The sequence below is a fragment of the Oryctolagus cuniculus genome, chromosome 5, assembly GCF_051225735.1.
Source record: "Oryctolagus cuniculus isolate XC-2025 breed Fujian yellow rabbit chromosome 5, ASM5122573v1, whole genome shotgun sequence".
NCBI classification, from domain to species: domain Eukaryota; kingdom Metazoa; phylum Chordata; class Mammalia; order Lagomorpha; family Leporidae; genus Oryctolagus; species Oryctolagus cuniculus.
Window position 1 is genome coordinate 91,194,585 of NC_142871.1, and position 5,540 is coordinate 91,200,124.

General features: G+C 36.9%; 1 pseudogene; it reads left to right on the plus strand.

Annotated features, from left to right (window-relative positions):
- The first annotated feature begins 1,192 nt into the window (after positions 1 to 1,192).
- Positions 1,193 to 2,203, plus strand: LOC100338573 (cyclic AMP-dependent transcription factor ATF-4 pseudogene; annotated as a pseudogene).
- The last annotated feature ends 3,337 nt before the right edge of the window (positions 2,204 to 5,540 follow it).

Below are 5,540 nucleotides of genomic sequence, written 5' to 3' on the forward strand. Positions count from 1 at the left end.
TATTGCTTGTTCATGGTCAGACCCAGACTTATTGGGGAGCAGGGAAGGCCAGGCATAATGAATCATTCAGGCCTGAACACAAGGAAGGAAATGCTCAGATGGCCAAAATGCTATGTGGAGTTCCATTCAGAACACCACACATTTCCCTGAAACTTGCTAAGGAAAACATTCTAATGCTGTTTTTAGTGTGTTCTATTTGTCATTCTGAAACACAACACATTAGCTGCTTTGAACTTCTGGGCACTAAAAATATTTAAGTTACATAAGCAGATTGAGTGAAAGACTAAATGGAGCTTTTAACTCCACACACTCAAAAGCATCTCCTTATTGCCCTTCCGAATAGTGAAACTCTTGTAAGCGCCTGTGGAAAGCCTTCCAGCCAGCCAGCCCATGTTGGACAGTGCAAAGGAGTGGCAAAACCAAGATAAATAGCAGTGCATAGTTTCTACTGCTGGAATGAAAAGTAATGTTTTGCAAAAATATATACTCTTTTTCCTATTACTATTACAATTCTTGCATGACTTTTGTGTTCAGTTGTTGGCTCACTGAAACTTCCAAAACATTGAGGGTAGAAGGAAAACAGAAGGAAGGGATACTGCTTTTGTGCCCTATTTTGTCCTGTACACATTTGAAAATCAGACATTATGCAAATATAAAAACAAGCTATCCAAATTTTTTACCCCCCTCCTTGCCTTCCTCTTTGTTTTCTTTTACATTTTTGGAGCTCTGACTCATAATCTGGAATCTTTCAATATGGATACCTCTTTAATTTGCTACCCCACTGCACAAGGTATCTACTGCCCGTTTTTAGAGCTGTGAAATTATCAGTGAATCAAAGATTTTTTTAGATTGATAATGTAGATGTGTGTGTGTGTGTGAGAGAGAGAGAGAGAGAGAGAGAGAGAGAGAGAGGACATCACATAATAGTGATGAAGAAATACTTACTGGGGCTTCTGTTATAAACAAGCTTTATTGATTTCTGCTCTGCTCACCCCTCATTGGTAGATGTAGACGCCCTCATGAGCTGTAGGGCCATGGGGTATTGGACGCAGCAATACCTAAGTAGACTTGGCCTTTGCAGAAATGACAGGAGCCCCAGTCTCTGAAGTGGCACAGCTGAAGTCATGGTGTTGCGATAGACAAACAGTCTTCAAATTAAGCTCGTTCCCCAATTCCAGCAAAGCCCCACAGCATGACTGAGATGAGCTTCTTCCACAGTGAGGTGCTGGCTAGGACTTGTGGTCCCCTTCCATCAGTCAGGTCTGGGTGCTGAAGCAGGCCTGTGTCTCTGAGATGAGTGCCTGGAGCTGGCCGAGCACTTCCCACCCCATGGGTTCTCTAGCAATCGGGCTGAGAAGGGAACCTTTGAATGGCTGACTGTGGTTGGGTTGGTTGGTGACTCAGTGGTAAAGGGGATGCCTTCTCTGGGATAGATTGGATGTTAGAGCAAACGGATCTGAAGAAGTCTGACTTTGATGCTCTGTTGGGTATAGATGACCTGTAAACCATGTCAGAGGAGCCTTTGATCACTCTTAATGACTAGTGTGACCTCTCTGCCTCCTAGTCCAGAAGACTAATAAAGAGCCCCTCCAGACAGTGAACCCAATTGGCCATCTCACAAATAGTGTAGTAAAAACCAACCCAGTTCCTTTTTTACCTTGGTGCAACCTCTTCCTCTTTCCCACTGTGGATGATTCCTTTAGTTAAGAGCTGGTTAGTGAAGGTGACACTTCTGAAGGAGCTGGCAGGCAGACTCACCTGCTTTCATGACTGTGATCCCTCAGTGTGTAAAGAGGATGATGCCCTCAGTCGATGACAGTAGCATCTTATGAGCTCTGGCTTAACCCAGGCTTTCCCCAGCCTAAAGCTTCCTCCAGGGGATTCAAACGTGAGCCTGCTCTCTCCAGGTATCCCTGTGTCTTTGCTCACCCCAAATCTTACAACTCTCCCAGAAAGAAAATGGTAGCAGTAAAAATAAAGGGTTTGGCACTGAATAGGAGACTGGAAAAGATGGAACAAAACAAGGCGAAAGCCACTGGGTTCTGCCTGAAGAAGAGGGCTATTGTAGCAGGCCCTCCTGGTGAGTGCAAGGAGCTGGAAAAAGAAAAACAAAGCTTTGAAGGAGAAGGTAGATGCCATGGCCAAGGAGATCCAGTATCTGAAGGATCTGATAGAAGAGGCTCCAAGGAAAAGGAGGAAGTAAAGTGCCCCCTGGTTAGGACAGTCAGGAGTGCTTTTACTTATGTGTCTCACACCCAAGCTGTATTATAAGAAATGATTTTGTAGTGAAAGTAAACAAAAGAATACAAGCCAAATACAAGTGTTATTGTGCATGTGAAAATAAATAATGCACAAAATAAGAATAAATGGCAGCATAGTCATTATATAGAAGTTTTCTACCATAAATGAAAATAAATATGACATCGACAATGTGGGCACATATGTACACACACCAGTAAAAGAGGGGATCAGTGACGTGAATCACTTTCTCTCCAGTGCCTAGTGTGGTACTGCACTGCACAAAAGAAGGAGGAGGAGCTTGGTGGTGGGATAAGGTTCATAAAATGTCAAAAATCAAAGAAGAAATTTAAAATTAAATTTTATTTCTTGATTTTTCATTTGAGTCAGATATATGGAAAATTCAGAAGAAAACTATAATTGATACTTGCTTTAAAATTACATTTATGCTTAAGTAAAAAGACAAACATCTGCAACCTTACTCTAAATATAAACTAAACTTCACTTTAAATTAGATTCTGTGGAAAAGATCTCTAAATAGTCTTATATTAGAGGAAAAAAGCCCTTGGCAGCAAAATTAACCTGCATAATGATAAAATATATAATGGTGTAACAGATACCTCTTGGAAATATTTTTCTGAATCCTCCATTTTTGAAGAATAATAAAAAAGGAGATGGTATTAATTAGTGGCAAATACAGATGTGAAGTAAAATGAGGAGGGGCACAGGATATAGGAAACTATTTGAACTATTTTAGCACTTGAAAATGTCAAACAATTTATTGAGGATTTACTCACTGGGTTTGGAAGGTCTTAGGGACTGACTATAAAAACATCTAAGCACTGGTGTGTTATAGCTCACTCAAACAGCATTGAGAGCAGAAATTACTTTCAGATTTGCATAAGTAAATGAAAGGAACAAACGAATTACTGTTTTAATTCTCACCTCATATATAGAAGACAAACAAGTGTGAAATAAAGATAAATGTTAAATCAGGAAATATTACATTTGGTAAAACAAAACAAAACAAAACAAAACAAAACAAAAGACAGTCTCTCTGTATCATCTCATCTCCAAAAGTGAATCTCCATTAGACTTCTTCATGCATTAGCTCTTATTTCAGGGAACATTTTCATGCATTTGTGAACCTTCCATTTATGAGAGTGAATCTAGTATCAAAAGTACTGTTTCCCCAGAAGTGTTTTCACAGTATGTGAGATGTTTTATACAAGGGTTCTCACGGAAAAGAGTTCAGGAGATTAAAAAAAAACAATATTGATGTAGTTAAAATATCAAAAAATTCATATGAATTCAGTGTTATTAATTATAATTGCATTTACCTAATTAAATATATTTACATTCGACATCTACTCTAGATTTTATCATGTATACAATTATTCTTTCTTACAAGAAGACAAGATATTAAGCATACTGGAAAGCAATGAATCTCTTAAAGTCTGAGTCACACTTTCTGTATTCAAACTTGTTACTACTTTTCAAATTTCTTGCCCTGTTATTATTGCATTAGCTCATACACCAGTGAGTTTGAAGGAAACATATTTGAAAACAAAGCCAACCTTTGCCTCATAAAGAAACTTTATTTTCCATGAAAAGTTTTGGATTTTCCAATTCCTTTAGCAACATAACCAAGAAATCACTTCACATTATTAGGCATAGGATGGAACACAAGTCAATACTATTCCCCTCATAAAGACCTGAAAGCATTTGCACAAATCCTTTATAAAATTCATTAATGAATTTTGTGGTATTCCCTGTAGACTCCGATTTTTTTTTTTTACTCCTCCATCCAAAGATGAAAGGGGAGACTTAGAGAAGGAAAGAAAATCCACATTTTTAAAAAGCAAGAATGTTGTTTTACCTATCTTCTCCTTTCCAGGTGATCTGTATTATTACTGTGAGTTACTACCTTTGAGCAGAATGCTGGTGTTTTTATAACTCTAAAACATGAATAATTTTGTGTGCTTCATATTTCTTCATAGCTTAAATTTCAGAAGAGTAATGGCACACATTCTACTATTCAGTGGAATGTGTGCAGCAAGGATTATTAAGGAAGTATTTAAATAATAAATGTTTTAAATTCTCCTTATATTTTCTTAGATTACAAATACATGATCATTATGTCAATTACATATTTTAGATAATCATAGTTCCCTTTCTTTATGAATTTAAGTTCCACAATATCCCAGAGACTCCCAAACTATGAATCTTTTTCATCCCTGATCTTATTATGTTAATTTTATATTATTTTTTTCTCACTCAAGGGTGATTTAGATAAAAGTGAATTGTTGTAATGGAATCACTGTATCCAGATCACTGGAGCACCTGTCATCCTTCTTTCCTCTGTTTTCCCACCCACCACACACTCACTGGAATACAGCCATGAGCATCAGTTTCCCTGCTCTAAAGACATAAAAACTACCAGGTAAGTGTGAAGAGTGGCCACCTTTTATGTCTTTCCTTTTGGTAAACAGTGCAGTTCACAAGTTCTCAACATTGCTCTCAAAAATTTCAGTCACTCCTGTTGCAACCAATGCAACTTGCCAGTCAAGAACACAATCAGAATAAAATTGCAATAAAGAAAAATAAGTGATGAGAGAAGAAAATATAGGCATGTAGTATACAATGGCATTTCACTCAATGATGGACCACACCTAAAACAGTAGTCTCATTTATTATATTGGAGCTGAAATATTCCTATTGCCTAATATTTTTTATTGTACCTTTTATGTGCTTAGAAATATTTATATACAAATGCCATGGGATTACAATTATGTGCAACTGTGTACAGAATTTAGTACACTAATATGCCAAGAGGTTGGTAGCCTAGAAAATAGATTGTAGCCTAAGTGTGCAGTGAGTAGTAGCTTTCTGCAAGTATACTCTAAGATATTGCACAATAACAAAATTGCCTAACAACACATTTCTCACTACACAACTCTATTTTGAATAGATCATAATTGTATGTATATCTGAAATTTATACAATGATATATTCTCCATACAATTTTATTAGTATTATCAAAATATTTTGGGAAAAAATAATGAGGTTAACCTAAAGCGATACAATGGTGAGCATTTTGGTTTCGGAATAGACTATGCATAATTCTCATTGCATCTAGTCAATTGTCTGATGAACTGGTTGAATTTAATTTAACTGATGATAAGAAGATTAATCGTTTCAAAGTAATGAATATATCTACTGGCTGTATTATTCCTTAAGGATTTATTTGGTTTTATTGAGAGGCAGAATTACAGATAGAGATAAGGAGAGACAGAGAGAGA